This window comes from Microtus ochrogaster, chromosome 2, assembly GCF_000317375.1.
Source record: "Microtus ochrogaster isolate Prairie Vole_2 chromosome 2, MicOch1.0, whole genome shotgun sequence".
NCBI classification, from domain to species: Eukaryota; Metazoa; Chordata; class Mammalia; order Rodentia; family Cricetidae; genus Microtus; species Microtus ochrogaster.
Window position 1 is genome coordinate 29,246,280 of NC_022010.1, and position 14,014 is coordinate 29,260,293.

A 14,014-nucleotide genomic window follows, 5' to 3' on the forward strand; every position below is an offset into this window, starting at 1 on the left:
AAAGACACTGGGTTAATCCTCTCCTGGGCCTCTCACGGTGTTTCCACGGCCTCCCACTATCACTGCTGATTCTGTATTTCCCCAGAGGGTTGGTTAGCATACTACTTAGCATACGTCTCAGATTTTACTCCATGGGCCTAATCTTTTTTTTTAATATTTATTTATTTATTATGTATACAATATTATGTCTGTGTGTATGTCTGCAGGACAGAAGAGGGCACCAGACCCCATTACAGATGGTTGTGAGCCACCATGTGGTTGCTAGGAATTGAACTCAGGACCTCTGGAAGAGCAGGCAATGCTCTTAACCTCTGAGCCATCTCTCCAGCCCCATGGGCCTAATCTTTAGAAGAACATCGAAAGCTAAATAGCGTGAGACCATTTTACGTAAGATGCAAAGAGATCATGTAGTTTGTTCAAAGACAGACAGCCAGGGATAGGAGGGGCCAAGACTCGAATCTGCTGTGCTGTGCTGTGCTGTGCTGTGCTGTGCTGTGCTGTGCTGTGCTCCCAGCACTGCTACCAACAAAAAAATAAAGATGCCACTGTCATACAGAGCAATGAACAGACAGTGACCTAACAGTTCTCGGTGTACGTGCACTGAGAAAAGTCCCGAATAGGTGGCCACCAGACGGCTAATCCCTTCCTGAGAGGGTCAGCCTCCTAACCTTAAATACGCTCAGTGTTTCTGCTGTTGGATCCTCTGAACAATGAACATGAATTGTATTTTAAGAGTCAATATACAGAGATAAGTGCCATGCATGGTGTGTTGGCTTGAGGCAAAATGTCTACGGTTCGGTTGAAGCAGCATTTCTGTCTTCCCCAGGCTTCGCTTCCCTGACCTTTGACCTCTCTCTGTCAACCAGGGCTTTTAGTAGTTCATACCTCAGGTTTTGTGACAATCGGCCAGCCTCAGAAGAGGACTCTAGCCAAGTATATATATCACGTTACCCTCTCCATATAATAATGATGACGATGTATGTGGTTCTTTCCTAGTCTTGAATTTCTTCCCTGTTTAAAGTTGGCGGCTGTCCTAGTTGGCTTTCTGTTGTGTGATAAACACTGTGACCGAGTGACTTGGAGAGGAAAGGGGTCATGTAACTTCTAGGTGACAATCCATCCCTGAAGGAAGCCAGGCAGGAGTCAATGTAGGAACCAGGAGGCAGGAATTGAAGCAGAGGCCATGGAGGAGTGCTGTTTACTGGCTTGCTCAGTCTGTTTTCTTAGAGCACCCAGGACCACCTGCCCAGGGTGCGCGCCCCACAGTGGGATGGGTTCTCCCACATCGATCATCCATCAAGAAAACGCTACTTCAGACTTGCCCACAGCCACACATGAAGGAGGCATTTCCTTAGCTAAAGATCCCTCTTCCGGGATGATTCTAGCTTGTGACAAGGTGACAAAATCCTAATCACCACTGCTCCTAAGGATTCGAGTCACACAATGTCACTTGATCATTAACTCCTAGTCCCTACCCTCACGCCATCTCTGATATCACTTCACACAATACTCAAGGGGCTGCTAAACACAGTGCGGAGGGTTCCAAACCCTTTGATTCCACGTCTCATGAGAGCTGTGATTTCCTATGAAGCCACATCAGGCGGAGATTAGGTCACAGTAGAGAATCGTTTGTTCTTGCCACCATCGAGGCCTTGGAAAAACAGGGATGAGTCAAAGCAAAAACAGGAGCCCCGTGTGTATAGAGATAGCTGGGGGAGAAAGCAGAGCACTTAGGGGCCAACCCTGTGAGGCCGGCCTTCTGCAGCTGGCCTGCACACACCCCGAAAAGCCGCAGGCCACCTGTCTTAGGTCATATCCCATCTCCTTTCTAAACTTCTCTTGTCCACTCCCGTCCTCTCCCCGAAGAGCACAGGGACCAACAGAATATACTGGGATTCTGAATGTCAGGGCAGACCTCTGTCCAAACAGTGACCTGCTTTTGTTTTGAGGGTGAGAGAACAAACAATCATTGCAGGCTACGCGGCCTCCGCCGTATGAAGAAACCGCCACAAGCCCCAGAAACACACCGAAGACAGAAGGAGTTAGTGTGAGACAGACCAAAGTTCCACAGGCAAGACCCAGGGAAGATGGCTTGCTGTCCAGTGCTTCTTTCACCCCCACCCCCTTCTCTTGTGTTAAAAAAAATTCCTTTACTATGGCTTCTGACTTATTCCAGGGAACACGTACTTCCTAGAGGAAGTCAGCTGCAAGTTGAAGAGGGGAAGGAGAGATCAATCTTCCCTCTCCAGGAAATAGAAAGCTCCTAGCTGTCCCGACTGCTCCTTCGCTTGAACACGTAGCTGGGGAAGGCAGAGCTGAGGTCAGAGTTAATTAGCAGCCGGGCTTGGGAGAGAGCTCCTGCTCAGGACGCTGAGGTAGAGGGGGCGGCTGGCCAGAGGCACGTAGGGACTGGACTGTCCTGCTGAGCTGCTGACAACAAAAGGCATGCAGCCTTGGGGTAAGAAGGAGGTGGTGGTGGGGGGGGGAGTGCTGACACTTAAGAGAGAAAAACAGACGTGGTCCAGATAACACACGTGCCTGTCCCCCCATCGCATAAGGGGTGGAACACAAAACAAATGACCCGGCCTGCCCTATAGACCAGATTCCACCACATACTGCTGGGAGCCCATTAGAGAAGGCCCAAAGATGAAAAATCCATTCACTTTTTGTTGTTGTTACTTTTTTTTTTTTAAACTACAGGTCTTGCTATGTAGTCCCAAGCAAGCCAAACTCTAAGTTACCCTGCTGTTGATTCCCAAGTTCTGGGTCTATGGGATTGTGCCATCAGCCTTGGCTTACTTTACCTATTTTGAAGTCGTATGACAACAACACTAAGGGACCAGCCTATTTTCCTTTTAAATTTTTTGATTTTTATGGGTATGAACATTTCGCCCGCAGGTATTGTCTGTGCACGATGTGCGTGCCTGCTGTCCGAATCCAGGAGAGAGTATTGGATTCCCTGGGACCGAACTTAAAGATGGTTGCCAGGTGACTTGGAAGAGCTGGGAACCAAACCCAGCTCCTCCCGCAGAGCAGCCGGTGCTTTGTTTTATTTTGTTTTGTTTTTTTTTTGCTTCTTTGTTTTCAAGATAAGGTTTCAAAACCCTGTGTGACAGCCCTGCTTGTCCTGGAACTTGCTCTGTAGATCAGGCTGGCCTCGAACTTACAGAGATCCGTCTGCCTTTGCCTCCCAAGAGCTGGGTTTAAAAATGTGTGCACCACCACCTCCCCAGTACAATCAGTACTCTTAATCACCAAGCTCTGGCTGTTTCCTTTTGAAAGGAGAAGGGAGGGCACGTGGAAGGAGGGAATGCGGAAGGACCAATGGAATCGAGGCTGTGAAAACAGGAGTCTGTGTTTGGTTGGTTCATCAAGGTGAGCTCTAAGGAGTAGAAAGAAGAGACAAGAATTAGACCCAGTGGGGAAAGAGGGCAGAGGGAAGGATAGGAGAAACACCTTGAACCAGGAAGTCTTGTCTGGATCCTCTGTGGAGTGGGAAGGCCTGAGAGATGGACAGAGACGGGCTTCACAGTCATCCAGGGACTAGAGATGAGATTTCACCTGGGTTCTGCCTGATGCCAAAGCCCTTCACCCAGTCCCAACCACCATGCTGGCATCAAGATGAAGAAGGGCCACGGGACAGCCCGAGAGAGCACAGCCCGAGAAAGCTGAGAGCCACATACAAATGTCACCTGAGACTGACCCCACTAAGGGCCCAGACATCTTTAGAGGGACGGGCTTGTGTCAGGCTGTGCGTGTTCTACGTGACATGATGACTTGAGAGGGATATTTTAATATTTAGGCATATTATCTTTCTGGGTGTGGTACGCTATTGTTGCATATACAGCACACCCAGACAACATTGTGTGAGGCCAATTGCTTACCTGGAAACTCGGAACACTGGGATTGAGCTGAGCTAGTCAGAAAGGGTCCACCCTGCCCAGGTATCTCGCTGTAACAATAATCAGAGCCCGTTCTTACCCCCAAGGACTTCTGAAGGTAGCAGAGGAATGACTGACGGGCTTCAAGCCCATGCTCTGAAATAAGACCAACCTGGTTACTTCCCATTAACCAGGAGTTTGTGCAAAACAGACACTGTGTTCTTGAAAAGTGTTTTGACACAAACGCCTACATTCTCCTCATTAAGAAATAAGAAAAACTCTTAGCCAAAGGGACAGTTAAGGAAATGTCTTTGGGGCTCTGGAGAAGTGGCAAAGCGGTTAAGCGTGTGTACTTACTCTTCCAGAGAACTGGAGTTCAACTCCCAGCACCTACACCAAGAAACTAACCTGGAATTCCCTCTTCAGGGGATCCATGTCTCTGACTTTCTCAGGTACCTCTACCCCTGTTGCTGGCGCGCACGCACACACGCGCACACACACACACACACACACACACACACACACACACACACACACGACATGATAATAAAGAAAGTGTCCTATTCCTCCATGGCCAGGTTCTTTACACTCTGGGCATCCTAAACTTATTGCATTGGTCTTATCACGCATGCCCACCCTGCCTCGGCCACCACAATGGCCTCTGTCACCACAGCAGGGCACTTTCTAGATTTGCCCCCACCCCACCCTACCTCTGTTGGAGACCCACCTAGACACCCATTGCTAGTGTTGTGGAGGGCCTTTCTGTTTTGAAGGCCCTGCAATTCTGAAAATTCAGGGCTCCTGCCGGTTGTCATCAATGTCTTCCTAATTCATGTGTTTGGTCAAGAGACTTCTTTTGACCAGAAGGTGGCCTCTCCATTTGGCTCGCCATCCCCCCATGTCAGGTCCTCTCAGCAAAAACAGGAACGCTGGGAGTGCAAGCTTGCATAGCCCTAGTACAGATCTGGGCAGAGCTCAGGGCTGTGCTTGTGAGCTCCCCTACGACAGGCCCAGAAAAGCCCAGCTAGGGCCAGGTCCTTACAAGGAAACTGCCCAAGAAGTAACAACATTGGAACTCAATTTAGGATATTTAACTAAATTATGAGAGGTGAGTGGCCAGGCAGGATGCTAGAAGATTTGTGGAGTTCGGTCCTTAGACTGTCCCCATGGACAGGTGATTGATCCAGGTCACCTTCCATCACAGATGAAGAAGCAAACATTGAAAAGTTGCCATGGTAACCTTTAAATGCACAGTGCAGGGCATCTTCAACAAGCGCAAATCGAAACTCTGTGTCCCCATTAAACGACGGCTCTTCCTTTGCCTGCCCTCCGCCCCAGCAAGCACCATTCTGCTTGCCGAGCTCTGTGATAGCCTCAGACAGCACCTGTCCCCCTTCAGCTGTTCCATGTCACTCTGACGACAAAAATCCAGCTTCCTGCACGTTGTGTGTCCTGTTTCAGGCTGAGTCACATTCTCGTTGTGTGGACAGCTCACCTTCTGTGCAAAGCTGGGATTTTAATCCAAGCGTGTGAGTCTGCTTATCTCGGGCTCTTTGATGCGAGGAAGCAATGCTGTCTGCTGTACAAGCTGTGGGGATACAGTATATGTAAAATCAAGGTGCAATGAAATATTAGCGGCCTTGGGGCTCTGCCCTCCACATTTCAAGTTCGGAGCCGAGGGTCAGAGAACCTACAGACTCCTCTTCCATTCTCACATTTCTGAGTGGGGCACCCCATTGTCTGGGATCAAATGGTGAGCTGCCTCTCACCCCTCTGCTGACCGCACCCACCCCATGACTGCTTCCCACCAGCCTCCTACCCTTGGCACACCCTAGCCTTCCCTCTTCTCCAAGTCACGTACCGAGGCCTCCAGAACATCACCCACTGAGTCTAAGTAGCCCTGAGACCTCACACTCCCCACCCTGCCCTCCCCAGCATTCCCGGTTGCCCAACTTCCCTGTCCTGGTGAGCTGGGTCACTGTCCTATCACTTCCGTCTGAGGCCTGGGTAATCCGTGCCGCCCGTCCGCCTCTCTAGTTTTCATCACAGGCCTTAAGCTGCCAAGGACAAAGTCACCTCCCCACACACAGCCTGCTTCATGACTTCCCCTTCCAGGTCCTGTCCACATCTGGGGACCAGGCCTGGTGACTACAGCTGCATCACTATCCCTCAGCTCCTTTCTTGGGTGCTCAGCTCTCTCAGAGGATTTGTAGCTGTTTCTCCTGCTTGGCTGCCATTCTACCATGCTGAGGCAGCTGTGCCCCACTAGGGGATTTCTGCAACTGCCAGCTCCCCAGCTTCTGTTCTCACCTCCGCCCTCCTGGTACAGTTTGGTTCTCTCATCTACATCCTCCTTGCACAGCTTGGGTCTGAGCAGGATTATTTTCTGCCTTCGTTCTTCCTTCACTTCACATTCAGCCTCTGGACATTCGTAGGGACAACATTCAAACCCCAGACACCCCTCTCCTCCACTGCCTCTTCCCTGCCCTCTCCTCCCTCCCTCCTTTTGGCCCTCATTCCACCCATTGTGTCCTTTGCAATCTTTAGGTTTGTGGATTTCAACACACAGTCTATCTGTATCTTTATAAATAGTCTTGTATCTATATGCTCTTTTTTTTTTGGCATGATGGATGTGGGAATTACCCAGACTGCATCGCTCGCTGCACATTGCAGCTACATGTAAAATCACACCACAGCCCATGAATATATACAGTTAGCATGTGTCCATTAAAAGTCATTTCCAGGGCCTAAAGAGATGGCTCAGCAACTAAGAGCACTTGCTGCTCTTGCAGAGGACCTGGGCTTAGGTCCCAGCATCCACGTGGAGATTCACAGCTTTAGTTCCAGGGGCTCCAATGCCCTCTTTTGACCTCTGTGGGTACTGCATACCCATGGTGCATAAATCCACATCCAGACAAAGCACTCATACTTAGAGAGAGAGAGAGAGAGAGAGAGAGAGAGAGAGAGAGAGAGAGAGAGAGAGAGAAACAATCTAATACAAAAACTTGCAAAGTAATTTTCTTTCTGGAGTGCTGGGGAGCGAGCGGGCCCACAGGACTCGGGCATGCTAGGCAAACGCTCGACCACTGAGCCTCTAAACAAAAGATTGTTGTAGGCTTCTTTTAAGAGAACCCTCATTCTACAGCAAACAAGTCATAACATCAGCAAATCAGATAAGCGGGGTTCAAGCTAACACTAAAGGTGTTTTCTAGCCCAGGGGAGTTGAACAGGAGTCGTATTGAGGAAGAGGAACATTGCAAGGATTGTGGCTGTCTGGATACTGATCAGTCCGTGGGTAGAGTACAGTATGTTTTGAAAAACACAAGCTTCAGGGGCTGGGGAGGTGGCTCAGCGGTGAAGAGCACTTGTTGGTTTTATGGAAGACCTGAGTTTGGTTCCCTCTCATCCATCACAGACAGTTCACAAACACCTACAACTCCAGTTCCAGGGGATCTGTCCCTTCTGGCCTCCGTGGGCATCTGCATTAACACACAGGCAAACACACACACACACACACACACACACACACACACACACACACACACACACACTAAAAAACAGCCCTTGAGAGAAAATGCAAACTGTGAGAGAAACCCCAGATAAGCTCCAGGGATGCGACACAAGTACACTCAGGCTTGGCAGCTAAGCCTGAGGCGGCTTCCTATCCTTGCTTGGCAGGGCCAGGTCTAAGTGACTCCTAAGTGAACACCTGGAGCCACTGCCCTGGCAACGCCATGGCCACAAAGCCTTTTCCAGGCATGCTTGCACCTGGAGGGTCCAACGTCGATCCTCCTTCACCCAGCAGACATTTGTGCGCGTGTGTGCGTGCGTGCATGCGTGAATGTGTGTGTGTGTGTGTGTGTTTTCTGCAAAGGGTGTTTGCAGCAGCAACAAAGGAATCCACCCATTTGCAAAGTCCTCCGACACCTTCTTTCTTTTGCCATCAAACACAGAGAAACAAGCCTGATGTCTTCCTCAGTTGTTGGAAGATACAGCTCTCCTCAAGCTCCCGAGAATAGATTGTCATTTCCATGTATGACTAAAAAGTCCCAGGTGGTCGTGCCATGGTATTCAGGGTGTACCCCCGACCTGGGAAGGTCTCAGCCCCCATCCCACTCCCAGTTAACTCTGTGAGGCTGAAGCTTTGAAATGTAGTTAACAGTGTTTTGAGAACACATTTATTCCCAGTGAGAAGCACCCCCTCCCCCCAACACCTCCTGGGTTGAAAAAGTACCCTTGACATTTAAGGAACATTTACCCAATAATAATTTCTCATTAACTGTAGTTAAACGTCTCTAAATTCTGTTGAGTAGAACAACTGGGGTTTGACTAGGCTAATCACACCCACCATTTAGAGCCCATACTTGGATTCACCTATTTGAGAATCAAGTTGTCCTTCTGGCCCTGTGGAGAAGTATAGTGGAGACTATCGGTAATTATATATCTGTGCCCATGTCCATCAAAAAAGAGTCCCCAGGGACTCTGTTATGAATTTTTTCGCCATGGGATCAGCTCTGACAATTGGGATGAGGTCTGATCTTAATGTCTGGGCACAAGGAAGAGAAGGCAGCCACTTTCGGTTCTGCGGCAGACACTCCGCAGTGGGCCACCCTGACGGATACGGACCATCTCCCTCAAGTGAATGTTAAAGAATAGCAACTTGTTCCAAGCTAGATTTGGAGGTAATAATAATAACAACGTGGGGCCTGGAAAACATTGGGTTTGCTTTGTGCTTCGTACACTGGTTCATTCAATGTCTCTCTGCAACTTAGGAGGAAGGGTCCTGACCTTCTGTGTGTGGAGGGTAAAGAAGCAGATGGGAACAGCCCCTAGGCTTTCCGTGTCCTAGTTTCATTTCTGTCCCTGTGACACAACGGGCCCGGGCCCGATAACTAGCAGCTTGGGGGAGAAAGGATTCCTTGCAGTCCACGGATTCCGGCTTACACCTGTATCCCTGAGGGGAAGTGAAGACTTTAAACAGCTGGTCACATCGAGAGGAGAGACACATGCGTGCCTGCTCACTGGCTAGCCTGGTTGGCTCAGATCCATTTCTCTCCTCTTCCACAGCTCAGGAACTGCAACCGAGGGAATGGTGCCACCCACAGTGGGCTGGGTCTTCCCATATTAATTTATAATCAAGACATTCCCTCCTCAGGCACGCCCACAGGCCAACCCAATGTAGACTGTCCCTCAGTGGGACTCTTCCCCGGCGACTCTAGATTGTGTCAACTTGATACTCAGAGCTGCCACAGCGCCACCACTGAGTTCAGGTCCTTGTCCTAAGCATGGCTCTCTTCCATCTATCTTTTATTTATTCAAAATTTTAGATTTATATATTTGTTTATTTTGTGTGTATGGTCATTTGTTTGGGTTTGCTTTTCCTACCTAAATGCCATCATGTGTATGCAGTACTCAAGGGAGCCAGAAGAGGGTGTCAGATCTCCCAGAACTGGAGTTACTGATGGCTGTGAGTCATCTGTGGCTGCTGGGAATTGAGCCTGGTTCCTCTCCAAGAGCCATCTCTCCAGCCTCTACTTATCCATATTTTGAATAATAAAATACACTCAAAAATGAGAATGTTAACAGTAACCCACATCAATCTTCCCTGGCTCTTCTCACATGAAATCATTATGCAGACTTATTTTATTTTATTATTTTTTTTGAAACTGGGTTTCTCTGTGTAACAGCCCTGGCTGTCCTGGAACTTGCTCTGTAGACCAGGCTGGCCTCGAACTCAGAGATCTGCTTGCTTCTGCCTCCTGAGTGCTGGGATTAAAGGTGTCTCCAGTTTTACAGAATCTTATATTTGCTTGTTTCTTCCATTTTATATCTAAAATGACTACTGTTTGCTGTTATTTGAAAATTTATTCACTTATTCCTCCCTTCCTTCCTTCTTTCCTTCCTTTCTTCCTGCCTATTCCTTAGATTCACTCCTCTGATTCATGCCAGCTACAGTTCATCCATTTTCTCTGCTTTGTAATTCTCCTTCACACACAGTTGCTGGTGTGTATTTGGGTTGCTTTCCATTGACATGAGGCTTTTCTCTTGGGCATTTCCCTTTTCCACAGGAAGGCAAATCAGACACAAAGAAGTGAAGTAACTCACCAAAACCTCCCAGTCAAGGCAGATGATCCAGGACTTTAACCTAAACCACGAGTTCCTTTCCCGCCCCACACTTTTAGTCAACTCTCTTTGGTTTTGCTGTGAGGAAAACAGGAAGGGAATGAAGGAAGGAACTTCCTTCCCCATTCCACTGCTAGAAAGTTACTCCGCCCACTCTGTGCCTCCTAGGGAAGAAAAGCTTGCAAGTTGAGTTAATTAGCCTTTCAAATGAAGTCACTTACCCTCTTGGGTACGGTAACTTCACACTCCCATTTCAAAAAGCAACAGGAAGCTCAGCTCAGCTTGCTAAACACATGCACTGACAAGCAACACTAAACGGATGCCTGTGTGTGTTGTATACATACATAGGTAAATATAAATATATATTAGCAATAATAGAGAAGATGCGGTTTTGAATTTGAGAAGTAGTGGGGGGAGGGTCAGGTGAGGAGTTGCATGGGGGGGGAAGGGAGGAGTGGAAATGACATAAATACAGTACTATGAAATTCTCAAGAAATACTAATTTTATCTGTGAGTCCATATGCTTGCCCACTTTCACATCTAGAAACTATTTAGATTTGTAAATAAATTCCCTTTGCAGTGAGAGTAGCTATGTATTTTCTTTTTAGCCCAGAGTTCAAAAGAAGAGATTATAGACTAATAAAATGTGTGTTACTAAGCCTGCTAGAATGTTCCTGGAAACAAGATAACTAAACTCACTGCTTTAGATTAAAAATAGGTTTGACAGAGAAAACATACCAGTGAACCCAAGAATCTCTTCGCATATTATAAACCATAAATCACATTTTTAAAAGCAGAAATGATCTTGCCTGTGTGTGTGAAGGAATCGGGGGTTTGGCGGGAAATGAGAAAGAATGTTACCTCTGTTGTTTAATAGTACTTCTTTTTTTTTTTCTTTTTCTTTTTTTTTTTTTTGGTTTTTCGAGACAGGGTTTCTCTGCGGCTTTGGAGCCTGTCCTGGCACTAGCTCTGTAGACCAGGCTGGTCTCGAACTCACAGAGATCCGCCTGCCTCTGCCTCCCGAGTGCTGGGATTAAAGGCGTGTGCCACCAACGCCCAGCTTAATAGTACTTCTTAAAAACAAGTATTTAAATCTTTTTGTTTTATGCTGGGGCACTAAGAACTGCAGACTTTGAATTTCCATGAGGTTTGGATGTGGTCTGGGTGGCAGTCTAGCCTCTGCAAGGTCACGTGCCCCATTGGCATCCAGGCACCCCACTGATTTTCTCCTCTCTTCCAGGTCATTGACCATTCCAGGGGCATCTTGTGTCTCCCAAAGCTACATGTAAGGTCTTTATTTGTAATTAGTATGTGTATTTTTCACGTGTGTGTGAGGGCAAGTGTTTGTGTGGAGGCCAGAGAACTTTCTAGAATGGGTTTTCTCTTTCCAGTCTATTGAGTCAGGGTCTCTGACCATTTCTGCAGTAATCCAGGACAGCAGGGCCCTCGAGTCTGTTCTCTCAAGTCTATTCTGTCTCCACCTCAAATATTTCAATTGAACTCTGAAATTGTGACCACATCCAGCTTTTTGGGGGTTCCAGGAATTGGACTTAGGTCCTCAGGATTGTGCAGAAGGCATCTTAACCCAGGGAATCCTCTTGCCACCCCTCCAAAGGCATCACTTCTCACTTCTGTTCCCAGCTTTCTGTGTGTGTGGATTTGGGAGCACAGCTGCCTGCTCTGTCACTTAAACCATCAAGCTCAAATAACTTTAACATGCTGAAGTACCCAGCACCGTCCTCATCCTCACTTCCCTCCTGCCTTGCTGTGTGCCTCCCCACCTCTGTGCAAACATGTTATCTATATGGTAGTCAGCTGGGATAATCTGTACCCGTGAGTCAGCCTCTCAGGCCTCGCGTTTTCCCAGAAGCATAGATCCGACCGGAATTCCAGGCCAGCAATACAGAGATGGGAAGGTCGTAAATAAAGAGGGCAGCATTTGTTGAGTGACCTCCCCGAAGGGACTCTGGGGACACCGTGCAATGCGCAGACCTCAAAATTATCCTGCCCTAGGTCAAGAGAGCTGGGGTTCTTATGCATTAGTTCCCCACATTGTTTGAGGGCTGAAGAAGGAGGGGGCAGGCAAGATGATTCCTTAGCTGCGTGGCTGTCCATGCTTGGGGTGGTTGACTGGCACTTGTTTGGGGTTCATCTAGAGCCCTAAGTGGCATGGGTGTACCCAAAATGTGTGTTGTCCTTTTGTGTTCATGTGACACTAATTATAACCCAGAGACTTCCCGGTTGCCAGAGTCCTTACACTTTGGGGATTAATTTCTGCATAATATTTCATAATGGAATCTCAACTCACCTAGTCCTTTCACATTGGACGGTTGGGTTGCTATGAAACGGAAGGGGCACTCTGCCAACAGGTCCCTCACTTATTCGGACCCCAAATCTAAATGCAGGAGAGCACTCTGATATTGGGGAATGGAGCACTGTGTTCTTAAAGAGCTGGCAACGTTTGTTTTGTTTTTGTTTTGTGGAACTAGCCGAGCAGAAATTTGTGTGAGAACCAGGAACCCCGAGAGTGTGTAACACACTCTCTGTTATTTAGGGTGATGGCTTAATTGCTGGTATGGGATCATGAAACAGCTGTGCTTTGTTCTTTGGGGTTTTTTTCAAAGGTCTCTATACTCTGCCTATGAAAATTTCACACGAGGGCTATGATGCAGGGCATGTAGGTAGCTACGAATGGAAAATAAGAAATGAATCAAATGTCTGGGAAATGCCCTTTGAAGTTGAAAGGATTAGGGGTTCACGTCCTCTCTGAAGGGGCTCCCCAAGTCTCCACATACGGAGTTATGCACCATGATCAGGCTCCCACGTTCAACCAGGAGTTGATGCAAAGTGAGGAGGAACTGTGCTTCTGGGATGAACCCCCGAACCCATATTACCCAGCAACAGATTCTGCTCAGCAATCCAGTTTGCACAGGCACCCAGGACCGGACCCTGAAGCAGAGAGAGAGGGGTGGGGTGAGAGAGAGGGGGAGAGAGAGAGAGAGAGAGAGAGAGAGAGAGAGAGAGAGAGAGAGAGAATATAAACCATCTCCCTGCTGGATGGGAGCCTCCCACCCATGAATCCCCGCCCTTGACACCCATCGTGTTCTGTCTGGAAAATCCCCTTTAGGGAGAAGTGGTCACATGACACAGGCTGACTCCAGTGAACCCACAAAGAACTCTCTCTGGCTTGTATGTGTGTGTGTATGTGTGCACACCAGTGTGTGGCACTGTGCATGTGTACGTGTGCCTATGGGTTTGCACGCATGTGGAGGCCAGAGGCTGACATTGAACGTCCCCCTCAGTTGCTGGCCTTGCCCATAGATCTCCATCTCTGTTTCCCCTGTGCTGGAATTATAAATGTGCCCTGCTGTGTGTGTATCTTGTTTATGTAAATTCTGAGGGACCAACCAAGTCCATACGCTCAGAGGGCAAACACTTTCCTGATTGGACCATCCTCCGGCTTTCTCTGAAACTCACTAGTAAGAACCAGAGCTCGCTCTTCTGTGCCTTCTTACTCACTGTGACAAACTGACACACTGACATAAGATGCTCAAAACAGGGGCCTGGCATAAGGTGTGGCAGCATGCACCTGCAGCCTCGGCTCTGGAAGGTGGAGCAGGGAACGTTGTGAGTTTGAGGCTAGCCTTGGCTACAAAGTGAGAACTTGTCTCAAAAAAAATTTTTTTTTTTCAGTTATGGAGGAGAATTAGAATTTGGGAAACCAGGAGGCAGATAGGAACTTGCTGTGGTTTTGGTTTGATTTCTCTTTAACCAAAACTGATCAAAAAGAGTGTGCATGTGTTTACATTAAAAATAAAAATCATTGTCCAAATAAAAAGACAAACACAGATCTTGTGTGGAATTCTTGGAACTCCACAAATATGTCTATACACCGCAGGTCGTCGGACGGAGTCAAAGCTGCTGAAGTGGGCTTCTCTGCAAAGATATCTGGGCCTCGAATGTCACAGAGACCCGCCTTCAGATATCTTCTGGGGACATTTGCCCCAGGC